Raw genomic sequence first — 15,537 nt, forward strand, 5'->3', positions numbered from 1 at the left:
TCTTACGCACACTTTAGACAACCCTTTTTAGGTTCTAAAGAATTGGGGTAGCTGGTGGTGGATACCTGAAACTATCAAACTACAACCCAGAATCCATGAATCTCGAAGACAGTTGTATAAAAATGTAGCTTATGAGGGGTGACAATGGGATTGGGAAAGCCATAAGGACCAAACTCCACTTTGTCTAGTTTATGGATGGATGTGTAGAAAAGTAGGGGAAGGAAGCAAACAGACAAAGGTACCCAGTGTTCTTTTTTACTTCAATTGCTCTTTTTCACTCTAATTATTATTCTTGTTATTTTTGTGTGTGTGCTAATGAAGGTGTCAGGGATTGATTTAGGTGATGAATGTACAACTATGTAATGGTACTGTAAACAATTGAAAGTACAATTTGTTTTGTATGACTGCGTGGTATGTGAATATATCTCAATAAAATGATGGTTAAAAAAAAATAAGAGCTTTGATTATTAGAAAAGGAAAAAGAAAGCCATCATTATGTGCAGAAGTCTGAAGGAGATGAATTGATATACAGCTGAGTTTCTAAGAGAGTTTAAAGTAGTGGCCAGATGCAAAATAATTAAATACAGATCAATAGTTTTCCTAATTAGTAACAATGATCATAGGAAATTTGTAGAAAAATACATCATTATGGAGAGTCTGCTATGCACTTAGATTAGTCCTTTAGGAAATGGGACGTGTGAGATAACTCAATTAAGAAGGATTCTGGAGCTGCATAACTCCAAGCACTACATAAGCTAATAAGATGTGAATGAACAATTTTCAAAAAAATAGCTGCCAGAAAGCATTAAAGAAAATGTTTTCTAAGAATTTCACCAATAAAACATTCAGAGTTCCTGTTATGGTTAACTTAAACTTTAATTTTTAAAAACCAGTGGAGGGTCAAAGTATTTCTATTCTGAGTAAAACATGTCTTTTTTTTTCTTCCTTTATTAAGAGTTGTGGGTTTACAGAACACACGTGCATGAAATACAGGATTCCCATAAACCACCCCATTATTAACACCTTGCAATGGTGTGGAATATTTATTACAATTGATGGTACCACAGTTTTATAATTGTACTATTAACCATAGTCCATGGTTTATTTAACGTTGGGTTCCCTGTTTGGGTAGTGAACTTCCAAGGATTTTTTGAAAAAGTTTTATTCTGTTACTATTAACATCATCTAATATTTCCCCTTTTAATCACACGCAGCTATATATTTCAGTGCTGTTAATTACATTCACAATGTTGTGCTACCATGACTCCTTCCATTTCCAAATAGGAACCCTGTACATTTTAAGCCTTAAAGACACCTCTTTTTACATAGTGCTTTACAGCTTGCTGAACCTTTCAGATGGATAGTCCATTTCATCCAAGTGAGATTGCAAATAGATTGGCTGGCCAAATGACAAACCAGGGTAAATCTTATGTAGAATGTGAGAAAGGAAATGGAAAAAAAAAAAAAAATGAAAACAAAACCCCAAACCAAATAGAGCAAAGATTAAGATCCACAGGAACATTATTCTGAATATTTATGAGTAATCCATGAATAATCCTCAGAAATAGATATTTGCTGATTCAAATCAGATGGAAAAAAAAAAAAAACTGGATGGATTTTTCCCAGCACATATGGCAACAGAAGCTTCAAGAAGACTGAAGAGCAGTGACATTGTTACGACGGGGCATAAATGCATAGTTTTAAAGACTTGAGAGGGAACTAAGAGCCACCGGTTAGAGAAATATCCCTCTTCTGTTAGTAAGGACCACATTTCCCTGATTATTAGAAGCGGGAGTCAGTAAGAAACGAGGGGAAAACTTTCTACCTTCACGCTTCCCGGGGTACTTCATGACTGGATTTTAAGTTTCTCAGCCTCTAGCTCTTTCTCAGCAGACAGATCCTTCGTGTATTTACATTGAAACGAGAACTTTCTTCTTCCTTAACAGTGTTTATTTACTCTACTCCACTCCTGTGGTCATGGAATGTAAATATCCTCTTAACGTCTTTTCCTTATCAAATTAAAATCTTGAGAGCTGAGCTGGATTCTTTCTTCTTAAGGCTCTTTGTGGAATTCTAGTAGGGCAGACAATTTCTTTTGAGTCACGACCAAAATAAAAAGTTTTTAAGCTGAAATGTTTTACTTCTTCCCTGGGAAGAAATATTAATCACTGATACCTAATCACTAATCATTGCTAATGACTAGGTTTCCCGAAAAAATCTTTTTTTCTTTTGTTTTGTTTCTTGACTCAAGTCACACACATGCCCAAACAGCACAACTGTTCATGTCCTAGTCATTCAGTTTATCCACAGGCAATTTATTTAAGAGGGTTTCCCCAGATTAGAGAAGGCGATAAGAGCTAGCTTTTAATCTTGAGACCATGAATCTCTCGTTGAATTCATAGGCAAAACAACCTGTTCAAATTCACAGGCATGCTCCTTCTGAGGGGAAATTTCATAGTTTCCAGAACTTTCTCCAAGAAGTCCAGGACCACATTGTGTTACAATGATTACTGAAATCCAAGGGGCTTTTATATGGAATTCCATAGACTGTTTCAACTGGCTCTGCTCCTCGAATTTTAATTTCCATATGAATCACATGGAGCTCTTGTTTAAAAATGAAGGTGATGATTGAGAAGTCTGGGTGGGGTTTGAGATTCTACATTTCTAACAAATTCCTAAGTGCCCTTGTTGCTGCTAGACCAAGAACCACACTTTGGTATGTAATAGGGAAAGATATATTACCCACAGAAAGAGGGCACTTGGCAGAGTTCAGAAAATTTCACCTATTGAGAAGATTCTGATACTATATTTGTCAATATAACCTAAAGTCTGGCAAAGACAGGAAGTAAACACATTCCCATGTTGACTTCTGCCACATTTGTAATATATAATCATGAAATGAAAAAGTTCATATCGCTTACTACCATTTGGTCATCTGAAGTGGATTTTTGCAGAAATTGTATCATGGAGGCTCTCCAATTGAATTCCTTGTTCCTGTGTTTTTTCCTTCCCCCGAAATCCATAGAAATGGTTCCATAGGAGAAGTTTAACAAGTTATCTGTCCCCCAAATGCATACACAAATATAAATTGATGATGCTCCAGTAAGAAAAAAAATTTATACTTGTCATTGTCTCATTACCTCCAAAACTTCTCTTTTTCATCCTCAGGCATATGAAGCCTTGTTATAATCAATAATAGTTATAACAAATATATTTTAATAATGCAATAGGGACAGAAGCATCTCTTCCTCATACATTCACCTTATTTTTCTTCTTACCTGCTCATTATGATTGCCCTACCAAGATTATCTATCCCTATCTGAAAATTTTGCTGACATCTGAAACTTCACACAAAAAGTTAAAGTAAGCCCCCTTTCTTACTAATATGTGTTTTCCAAGGCCCACACAGTAACTTTGTGATCAAAACTTTAAGATTTCCTTTGACTCTATTTCAAGCCCCTATGAAGTCATCCTTTCTTGTTTCACACAGTTATTCAGGATGTTAACTGGAAAGAAAATAAAGAACTACCCTGGTTTTCTTCCTTCCAGCCCTAACCCAAAACTGTAGGCTCCTCTCCCAAGGTGGGGGTGGGGGGTAGGGTGGGATGGGGGCAGCAGTGAACCCTTTGGTGGCAGCTACCAAAGAAGGGAAACAGTAGCACAAAATGTGTTCTGATATTTCTTAGACTCACATCTTCTGTGGAGAGCGGGACTGAAGCCATTTTAAAAATAGTGTCATATAAAATAATGGTTGGGAACATGGGCTCTGCTGTCAGATCTACTTCTACCACTGATTTTTAAAAAAATATTCTTAAGCCTTATGTTTGTCATTGAGTTGACCACCAAAATATCCATTCCTTCTTATTTATTAACAGAATTTTATGGGGGTTTCTCTTCAGCCTCCCTTGCAACTGAGGTGGCCACATGACAAAGTTCAAAGAAATGTTGATGGAAGTCCTTGAGAAGAGATGCCCATTGTCCATTTCGCTCACTCTTCCTTTCTGTCTGGAAGGCAGATGCAGTGTCTGAAGAAGGATCTGTTATATTGTAAGCTTGAAAACAAAAGACATATGCTAACGATATTGAGGAAAGAAGATAGAATGAGCCTGGATTCTTGATAACCTCACTGAGCCACACACTAAAACTGGACTGGCTTTCGCATTAAATGGCAAGGAAAAAAGAGCCCTCACTTCTTTAAATTCTTTTAATAAGACTTGCTGTTAAATAAAAATCCTAACAGATGACACTATTTCACAGAGTTGTTGAGAGTATTAATTATGATAATGAATATAAAAATGGTTAACACGGGGTCTTGCACATAGCAAGCATGCCATAAATGTCATTGGTTAGCATTGTCATTAGGTTACCATTATTACTTATCCTCATGGCTCTTTGTTCTCTCCCATCTCAAGCACAAGCTTTTGCATTTGTTCCAACCCAGCTCTTGGAGGGCTTGGGTTGGTGCAGCACTAGGACTAAAGAACACAGGCATGGGGTGAGACATGGGTTTATTAGTGTAAAAAAGGGTTAAGTTTAGCTTTCACATAAAGGCAACATGGAATAGGGAAAAAGGAGACTCAGTGGCAGACTGGCTTAAACTGGACCCATGGTAGAGGGAAGGAAAGAGAGAGAGCCCTGACATAAGCCTAGAATTAGTGCCAGTTCCTTATATGGGAATAATAACCAGGGTTACTGGGATGTAAAGGGATGTGGGGTATAATCAAAGGCTGGAACTCTTGGTGAGAAATTTAAACTAGTTAACTCTCTTTGATAGGCTGTACAATTCAAAATCCCAAAGGCAGGCTAGTTAGCTGTCTCAGACAGGCTGTAACCTCTGGAATACCCAGCCAATGGGGAAACAGGGGAGGGATCTGTGTGTTAGGTATAACTACTGCTGTGTCCTTTTGTTCGGCTGCCCTGCCATGTTTCTGGCTGAGCATCCGTTCTCGCAAGATCATGAATAAATTCTTTTCTCCTCCACAATCATGTGAGCCTTATTCTCTTTTAGGTACAGTGTTCTTTCCAACAATTAGAACTTACAAAAAGGAGAAGATTCTTCCTGGTGGCGGCATCCAAAGAAAATGGAATTAGCGTTCTGTAAGGGTGGGCAGTGCAAAGGGACAGCTTTTAAAGGTGTAGGACAAAGACATTCCATAGGGTATGAGAACAGAGTTTTAGCAGGGTCTCGTGAAATAGGGGTCTGGAGATTTGTTATCAACAGTATTCAGGGGAGGGGAGTTTCAGTGCTTTGTTTATGATACTGTCTGTACATAGTTCCTTCCCTGAGGAGATCTGATGACCTTCAACTTCTGACCCAGTCACACAGACTGCTACGTCCTGGGGGGCCTCATTCCCCATTAGGGAGGGGGAGCCCAGGCCCTGGGTCCCCACAGCATTCTTTTTCCTTTCTGCACCCTTCAGCCAAATCAAACCACTCATTGTCTTTAGCTGTACCTTGAAAAACGAATTATTTTTAGATAGGCAGAGAGAAGGGAACAAGGCCTTATGGGTAAAGAGGAAAAACGGGTATCAACAGAGGCAGCGAGATCAGAAAGCAGAATGTAGCAGCAACTCCAAGCTTTTATAGTGGGAGACAAGGTAGAAAGAAAGGCTGGAGCTATATTGCTGAGGAGTTTATGTAACCAGCAAGGAGAAGGCCAAGAAATTTGTGGAAAAAATATTCTTGTAAAAATTTTAGATTTTATTAGTTTTTGTTTTCAGAAGAGAAATAATGTAAGTAAAGAAGAGTCACCATCCTTGATACTTTTACTTTCTTTGTGGGCATATTCAACTTGTCTGGAATTTAGTTTTATCAACAATACACACGGAAGTTAAAGCAGATGATCTCAAAGACCCTTGCCAGTTTCTAAAAATCTGTGAATCATTCAGAATTATTAAAATGTTCTAGAAAAGTCTCAGCATGCATTAAGAGCTTCAACTTCAGTGTTAGCTCTGATTTATTCTTCCATTCATTTATTCTTTCTTTCAACAGCATTCATATGTTTTATGCTGCATATGAGGAACCTTGCTACTTGTTTTAGTTTGCTTCATGCTGCCAAAATGCAAAACACCAGAAATGGATTGACTTTTATAAAGAGGGTTTATTTGGTTACACAGTTACAGTCTTAAGGCCATAAAGTGTCCAAGTGTCCAAGGTAACACATCAGCAATCGGGTACCTTCACTGGAGGATGGCCAATGGTGTCCAGAAAACCTCTGTTAGCTGGGACGGCACGTGGTTGGCATCTGCTCCAAAGTTCTGGTTTCAAAATGACTTTCTCCCACGATGTTCCTCTCTGGGCTGCAGTTCCTCAAAAATGTCACCTTAGTGACATTGTCCTCTCTCAGCTTCTCTGGAGCAAGAGTCTGCTTTCAACAGCTGTTTTCAAACTGTCTCTCATCTGCAGCTCCTGTGCTTTCTTCAAAGTGTCCCTCTTGGCTGTAGCACCTCTTCAAAAGTTCACTCTCAGCTGCACTGAGTTCCCTCTGCCCATCAGCTCATTTATATGGTTTCACTGATCAAGGCCCACCCAGTGGGCGGGCCAACACTCCATGGAAATTATCCAATTAGAGTCATCACCCACAGTTGGTGCGGCGCATCTCCACAGAAACAATCAAAGAGTTACAATCTAATCAACACTGGTAATGTCTGCCCACACAAGATTACATCAAAGATAATGGTGTTTGGGGAACACAATATATTCAAACTGGCACACTGCTATTTCAAGTCTCGTTGGAAGCAAACCTAAATTATCCATAACCATCAGAATAATCATCCTCAAACACTCCTCAACAGTCCCTCCTGGGCTCAGGAACCTGTAGCAGCAACCCTTGGTTCACTCAGCTTTCAAGCCCCTTTGTCAACCAACTCATGGACGTTTCAACCTCCTGTCTCTCCGGTCGGTTTTCTACATCTGCCATGTCTCATACATGATACCACATTCTAAGCTAAGCAGAAAATTAACTTATGAATCAACTTACTAATAGCCAACTTTTAATAACTAATAATTGCACTTGTTTTAAAAAATAAGTTTATTATTTTTCAATTATATTATTAATGTCCAACATAAAATAGATTAAATATAAAAAAGATTAAGGAAATAATCACCCGCCATTCAAAGGGAAAATTGTTAACTTTTGGAGTATTTCTTTGCCATGTAGTAATTATTTTGAATATTAAAATTGTTTAACTTAATCTTATAGCACATATATTTTCCATATTACATTGGTTTTATATGCAACTTTTTAAAATAACATATATAATAGAAAATTTGCTGTTTTAATCATTTTTAAAGTGTACAATTTAGTGGCATTAATTACTTTTACAATGTTGTGCTACCATCACCACCATTCATTACCAAAACTTTTCATCACCCAAAACAGAAACTCTGTACTCATCAAGCAATAACTCCCCATCCTCTGTCTCCCAGTACTTGGTAACCTCGAATCCACTTCTGCAGAATTTGTCTTTTCTTGGTACCTCCTATATGTAGAATCATACAATACTTGTCCTTTTGTGTCTGGCTTATTTCACTTAGCACAGTATTTTCTTGTTTCATCCATGTTGTAGTGTGGATCAGAACTTCATTCCTTTTTATGGCTGAATAATATTCCACTGTGAGGATACACCACATTGTGCTCATCCATTCAGCCATTGATGTACACCTGGATTCTTTCCATGTCTTGACTTTTATTTAAAACGCTGCTATAAACATTCATATATGCATTTTCATTTCTCCTGGGTATATAGCTAGAAGGGAAATTCCTGGGTCATATGGAAATTCTATATTTATTTTTTTGTCATTTAGGATTATTCCCTTAGTATAGATCCCAAAAGTGAAATAGCCAAAAAGCATGAACATTTTTAAGATCTCAATGCGTATTGCTAAACTGCTTTTCAAAAGAATTTTAGCAATTTTAAATTGCTACCAGCAATGTATTCATTCTTGTTTCATCACATACTCATCAGCCACTGATGGTATTATTTATGTTTCTTCCTTTAACTTTGGTTAATTTGCTAAGCCAAGAGTGGTATGTTGACTTCTGGTGAAGATGAAGTGGGATAATTATCCATGTTTATCTTTTAATCATTTCACTTCTTTTATAATCTACCTTTTCTTGACTTTTGCCCATTAACACCATTGGAGACAGTGTTTTATCTCATTATAAGAGCTTTTCCATAACAATAAGTAACTCTTGTCAAATTTGCGAAAAAAATTTTCTTAGGTGTTTTTTTTTTCAACTGAGCTGTTAAATGTTAACTTTCATATAGTTTGTAAAGTGTGAGCAAACTTTAATATCCTATGCTGACCTTTTAGTTAAGCTTTCTTTCCTTTAATTAAAGGAAATTAAATTATTACTTATAAATAATTTTCATTTAAATTTATTTTTATGTTTTCTTAAGGAACTGTTTAGCAGTTCATTTAAATAGCCAGTATAGCCTTTCAAATTACATTTCAATGACTTGTTTATTGTTAGGAAAATTAGCACACTTGTTATTCTTTTATGAGTTTCTTCTACTTTGAGGGATGGACACTTCTGCAATTTTTTTTTTTTTAATTTTATTTTGAAGTAAGTTCAAAGTTATAGGAACAGTTGCAAAAACAATACAAACCCCATACACAGAACTCCAGCATACCCTGACCCCCCTCCCCTGATACCCCGTTCCACCAACTTTAACATGCTGTCACACTGCCATTTCTCTTTCCCTCCCTCCCTCCCTCCCTTCCTATCATCCTTCATCTATTGCTCTGTTTTCTGAACATATGAGAGCAAACTGCACACATCCTTGAACAAACACTAAAATTCACATATACAATTCCCATGAACAAGATCATTCTTTTATGCAATCCCATTAAGTGCAGCTAAGAAGTTCAAGAAATTCAACATTGATACAAAGTTTACATTCTATATTTCCTTTTTTTTTTTTCCTTATGTCTCAACTGTGTCCCTTTGAGCCTCCTGTCCTCCATCCTCAGATCCCATCCAGGATGATCCTTGGCATTCAATTGTCATCTATTTAGACTGTCTTTTTTTTTTTTTTCCTCAACTGTGGGAACATATATACAGCCTAAATCTTCCCATTCCAACCCTTCCCTAGCATTCCATTAGTGGGATTAATCACATTTAGAATGTTGTAATGCTATCACCTTTCCACCATCCATTACTAGAAATTTCCCTTCACCTCAAACAGCAACCCTACACTAATTTCTTAACTCCCCATTGCCCCTTCCCCCACTTCTCATAACCCATACTCTACTTTTCATCTCTATGGTCATATTCTCTTCTTTGTGTTTACTGTGGGGCTTAAAAATAACCTCTTAAATCCATAACAATCTTGTTTTTCTTTGAAACCAACTTAACTTCAATAGGACATGTAAACTATGTTTCTATACTCCTCCATTCCCCTACCTTTATATAGCTCTTGTCAAAAACTACATATTTTACATTGAGTCCAAAACCACTGATTTGTCATTAGTTTGTGTATTTTAGATCCTGTAGGAAGTAAATAATGGAGTTACAAATCAAAACTTATTGACTTCTATTTGTATTCCATTGTGGTCAGAGAATGTGCTTTGAATATATTCAATTGTTTTGTTGTTTTGTTTCTTTTTTAATTTATTGAGGCTTGTTTTATGTCCCAGCATATGGTCTATTCTGGAGAAAGATCTGTGATCACTAGAGAAAAATGTGTGTCCTGGTGATTTGGGATGTAAGGTTCTATATATGTCTGTTAAAATTCTCTGTATCTCTCTCCTTTCTTTGTTTCTCTGTCGGTAGGGCTCTCTTTAGAATCTGAAGTAGGGCAGGTCTTTTATTAGCAAAATGTCTCAGCATTTGTTTGTCTGTGAAAAATTTAAGCTCTCCCTCAAATTTGAAGGAGAGTTTTGTTGGATGAAGTATTCTTGGTTGGAGATTTTTCTCTCTCAGAATTTTAAATATGTCATGCCACTGCCTTCTCGCCTCCATGGTGGCCACTGAGTAGTCACAACTTAGTCTTATGTTGTTTCCTTTGTATGTGGTGAATTGCTGTTCTCTTGCTGCTTTCAGAACTTGCTCCTTCTCTTCAGTATTTGACAGTCTGATCAGAATATGTCTTGGAGTGGGTTTATTTGAATTTATTCTATTTGGAGTTTGCTGGGCTTTGTGTATTTATACTGTGTAGAAGGCTTGGGAAGTCTTCCCCAACAATTTCTTTGAATACTCTTTCTAGACCTTTACCCTTCTGGGACACCAATGAGTCTTATATTTGGATGTTTTATTTTATCTATTTCAATTTTTTTCAATTTTTTTTCTCCATTCTTTCTTTTGTTCTTTCATTTTCTGTTCTGTGGTCCTCTAGGACCCTGAGTCATTGTTCAACTTCTTCTAAGCTTGTATTATGAGTATCCAGAGTCTTTTTAATTTGGCCAACAGTTTCTTTTATTTCCATAAGATCTTCTAATTTTTATAGAAGATGCTCTTCTAGGGTCTTCTTTATGTCCCTTATATCCTGTGCCATGCTCTCGTTCTTTGATTGTAGTCCTTTGATTAATTGCGCCAAGTACTGTGTCTCATCTGATATTTTGATTTGGGTGTTTGGGATTGGGTTCTCCATATCATCTGGTTTTGTCATATGCTTTAAGATTTTCTGTTGTTTTTGGCCTCTTGGCATTTGCTTTGCTTGATAGGGTTCTTTTAAGTTGTAAAAAATACCAATCTAATTTTTCAGATCTACAACTTGGTGGCATACACTTTCTTCAACTAACCAGCAGATGGCATCTGCGAGTCACCTATTCCCCTCAAGTCAGTTCTCCTCAACTTTGTCATTGTGGTTTTTGGGGGTCTGATTCTTGCAGGGTTCAATTGGTGAACTCAGTTTGGGTGTGTCATTGGTGCTGTTCACCCTGAATGTGGGGCGTGTTAGGGAGGCAGGGCAGCTTTAATAATCAAATCTCCCAGGTGTTCCCAGAGATTCAAGGCTGTTGTAAGAGTCTAAGCCTTCATTTCAGTTTTGCTCCAAATTTTCTCTGTTGCTGACTCACAAGTCCCCGGCATTGATGTAGCAACCCTGGGTTTCCCAAGCAGGCCCCCCTTCTCAGCTGTGATCTTCCAGGACCTCTGCTGAGGGAAGGCTGTGCTACATCATAAGAGCACACCATCCCTCAAGGGAAGCCCCAGGCCACCGGGCCATGCTGGGGCACTCCCAGCCTGATGCAAAGATGGCTGAATGGGTCATCTCAACCCCCCGCTTTTCGCACAGCTCCGCCTTCCCAGCTCTGGGACACCTAGCTGTGTATGCACCCAAGGCCACTGTCCATGGCTGATATTGTGGCGTGTGCGCAGTGCTGTGGGATACACTCCCCATCAGACTGGTTTTCCTGGCATGGCTCTGGGCTGTGGGTACGGCCCCAGGCAGGAATGTCTCCAGCCCGCCGGGGAGCCGGCTGCAAGCAGCGCAGTTTCTTTCTCCTTTTGACTCTCCCCTTTATCCCCTGGCCCTGAGGGAATCAGCAGTGGTCTATCCTCCACGCCAGACACCAAGAGGTTGGCACAGCCCACTCCTGCCGTGCTTTACTGTGTGGTTCTCACTGTCGTAACTGCAGCCACTCCTGGGTTTTTTGTTTTTTTTTAAAGAACTAGTCCATCTCCAAATGTCAGCCCCTGGTTTCCCCACACCGCAGTGCGGTCGCGGGACTTTCAGCTGGCTTACTCACTCATTTCAGAATGCAGACTCCCAGTTTCACCAAACGCACAGTCTCTGTGGCTTTAGCAGACCTTGTCCGGCTGGTGCATCACTGAAACTGGTGTTCTGGGTCACTTTCTGGTTTTTAGCTAGTATTTTTCACGGAGGTGTTTTTTTGCCCTGTCTCACCTAGCCGCCATCTTAGGTTCTCCCACTTCTGCAATTTTGAAGAAAAGATAAGACCTTAAAAAATTCAAGCCTAAAGTTGAATGAATCAGTGGTTCCATTATGAGGAGAAGAGAAAACAGATAGGCATTTATTTACTACATGTGCACATCCTCCATTATGAAGAAAGCTCTAGGAATTAGTAGAAGTTGCCAGTGAAACCTTATACAATTCATATAGAACTCGACAGATGTTGGGATCTGAATCATGTCCCCCCAAAAAAGGCACATTCGGGTCACAACTCCTGGTCCTATGGTGTGAACCCATTTGTAAATAGGATCTTTGCAGATGCTGTTAGTTAAGGTGTGCCCAAACTGAATGAGCGTGCGCCTTCATCCCATATGGCCGAAGTCCTTTTAAGAAAAGGAAATTGGACACCAAGAGAAAAGCCACTGGAGAACCTGAAGCTGGAAGTCCAGAATCCAGGAGAGAAAGGAGAAAACCACCATGTGCACTGCCATGGGAAGGAAAAGCCAAGGAACCCCAAAGATTCACCATCAGCTAGAAGGTACCAGCCCCAGGAGGAAGCAAGCAGACCTCTGAAACCGTGAGCCAATCAAGTCCTGTTGTTAAGCCAACCCATTGAATGGTTTTTGTTTTAGCGGGTTAGGAAATTAAAACAACAGGTCAAAGTAATTACCAACCCATCAAGAAGTACTTATTAAATACTTGCTTTACGCCCAGATCTCAGGCAGATGCTAGAAAACATAAAGAGAGCTAGAGTAGAGGAGGGGCAGCAAGAGATCAAGCTGGTGCTTGCTGAGCCAGCTCATAAATGGTCTTTTATAACCTGCTAAAGAATACGGATTTTATCCCACAGCAATTGTCAATCATGAAAGAAATTTTTTTCAGACATGCCATAAATCAGCAGGCAACTATAAAATACACAAAGACATGTATGGGCCTACCTTTGCCATATTTGCAGCACCATAAATCTAATTAAATAATTAAACATCAGCAATTCTCCTTGATTTTTTTTTTTTAAATGTGTTTTAGAAAGATAACTCCAGTGGTAGTGTAAAAAATGGAGTGGAAAGAGGAGATATGGATAGAGGATGACCTGCTGGGAGATTGATTGTAATAGGCCAGGTGACAAATGAGGAAGGTCTGATGTTACAAGACATCATGCTGGGCCCAGCAGGGAATACAAAGAGGAACAAGAAAGACATGGCCCCTGCCATCAAGGATGAATGAATGAAAATGCCAAACTCCAGGCTTGTTTACCCTAACATAAAGATAGGAATTAGATAAGGTAGACTTTTATTAGAATGCTGCTGAAGGTAAAGATCATGGAAAACATTAATTCCTGCTTGATCTTTTTGATTTGACTCATGTCTTTCTATTATCAATTTATACACCCTGCTATTTGTGTTTTGACTAACCACACCAAACAAGGCAAGGGGAACCAAGCAGTCAGCAGTTGTCAGGACTTGTTAGTGAATGTGATTTCAGTAACTAACTACTTGCTGACTCAGAGACAGGAGGACAGCAAAAATTTCCTCTCCCTGTTCTGTGGCCAGCCAAGCATTTACAAGACAAAGTCCGCAGTGATTGGGGTCCTTTTTTTATCACCCGGGTTTGCTCATTTGCTGTGTCATTCGAGAATCTGAGCTGTTTCATTCCAAATTTAAAGAAAGAAGTGAGTCATGCAAAGCATTTCCGGGGCTTGTGATCCAGGACCAAGGGCAAAAATAAATAAATAAATAAATAAAAAGGACCTGCCTCCTTCTCTGGCCTTGGGCTCCATTACCCACCTTATCTTCTGTGTCAGTTCCCCGGAGTGAGCCCAAAAAGCAAGCTGCACCCTCCCCCATCCCTGTTGAGAAAAACAATTTCCCTGCACAGAGCTTAAGTCCCAGGGTATGGTGTTTGGAACAGACCTGGTTGAACTCTGGCTTTGCGGCAACTGGTCGACCTCCTGCACCTTAGCTCTCTCTGCTTGGGGCTTCTCTCCTGTAAAATATTGGTTACAATGTAACCACACTTAGGCATACAGAATAATACAGAAAAAATGCCTACCTACCTCATACATTGCTGGTAGGAATGTAACATGGTGCAGCCCTTTGAAAAACAGTTTGGCAGTTTCTTAAAAAGTTAAACATAAATTTGCCACACAACCCAGCAATTCTCTTCCTGGGCATCTACCCAGGAGAAATGTAAACATATATCCACACAGAGACTTGTGTGAGAATGTTCACAGCAGTGTTATTCGTAAGTAAACCGCAAAAAAAAGCACACAAAACCCCACATTATGCTAAGTGAAAGAAGCCAGACAAAAAAGACCACGTATTTTATGGTTCTATTTATATAAGGAAAGGCAAATCCAGAAAAGGGAAATCAATCGAGGCTGAAAGCGGCTTAAGGTTGGCTGGGACTGGGGGAGGTGGAGAGAGTGTGACTGCAAATGGGCATGAGGGATGTTTTTGGAGTGATGGGAATGCTCTAAAATTGGATTGTGGTGATGGTTGCACGATTCTGCACATTCACGAAAAGTCACTGAATCGTGGGGTAAAATGATAGGATTCTGTGGTGTATAAATTATACTGCAGTAAAGCAGTTTAAACAAACAAACACCGGGCATATGGTGGGTTTTCAATACTATAGTGAGTAGCTAATTACTGGGAAGTCAGTGCTACTCCAAGCTTGACTCATCCCTTCGCTCATCTGAACTCTTATTTTATTTCTAAGGCAAATGTTTCACACACTTCAGTCATACAAATACAACGTTCAATATTTTTTCCATATCCACTTACCACCTGCACTATTATTAACCTATTATTTTTCCTTAAAGCAACTTATTTTTTTGACCTATATAAGTCCATTTAAAAAGAAGTTATTTTACTATGATAAATGGACCACCAGTATTTATGTCATAAATAATAAACCATAAAAACAAACACAAGGAAAGCCAAATGTTCTTAGTTTGTAGACAGCTGTTGCCTAAAGAAGGCTTGCTTTTTCTTCTTGAAAAAGGAGACAGAGTGTTAGGGAGATGATTTAGAGATACAAGTGCCAACAGAATTTCTCTCTGACGTAATCAAAACTGGTGACTGTGATCCAAGGCTGAGAGCAAAGAAGGTTTTCTGTACCTCACTTTAATACAGACCTGAAAACAGTTGAGGCCAGATGCTTTCTCAGGGCTTATCAAGAGGCAGCGGAGTGTGCTTCTGCTACTTTATCATTATTGCTGACGAGTCCATAAACTCAGCTGCCTGGGGAGAGAAGAGGCGAAGGATGGGGCGATGGTCGTGGAATCATCAGTCCTGACTCATGGTGCCTAGTCACGTGTGAGGTAGTGTCGCCTGGGGGCTCAGGAGCACCCTCCCTCGAGACAGCAAGGGAGTCTGAATCACTCGCTAAGACTGGGGACTGGTAAGAAGGAAGCCTGGCATCTCGCCTCCGCACGGGAGGTTTGCTGAGCTGGAATCCGTTGCCCGCCCTGGGCTGCTCTCCAAGCCGGGTGGAGTGTGGAGGAAGAGGTCTTGGAAGAGCCTGGGGCATGTCCCCTGGCCTTGGGATGTGTCCTGTCTGAAGACGGTCATGAAGGAGGGGAGTGGGCTCCGAGGTCAAGCCAGGGGGGCCTCTCTTTGCAGTGCCTTCAGGCAGGCCCACTGAAGAACTCACCCCACACTGAAGAATCAGAATTTG

The 15,537-nt window shown here is 39.6% G+C and overlaps 1 long non-coding RNA gene across 1 annotated transcript; it reads right to left on the minus strand.

The window, feature by feature from the left end:
• Positions 1-3,916: 3,916 nt before the first annotated feature.
• Positions 3,917-13,943, minus strand: LOC119538088. Its single transcript, XR_005217510.1, has 3 exons — positions 13,913-13,943; positions 13,770-13,842; positions 3,917-4,052 (listed from the first exon to the last, which is right to left on the minus strand). It is a non-coding gene; the product is annotated as an uncharacterized LOC119538088 (long non-coding RNA).
• Between the last annotated feature and the right edge of the window lie 1,594 nt (positions 13,944-15,537).

The sequence above is a fragment of the Choloepus didactylus genome, chromosome 6 (assembly GCF_015220235.1).
Source record: "Choloepus didactylus isolate mChoDid1 chromosome 6, mChoDid1.pri, whole genome shotgun sequence".
Classification (NCBI taxonomy): Eukaryota; Metazoa; Chordata; class Mammalia; order Pilosa; family Megalonychidae; genus Choloepus; species Choloepus didactylus.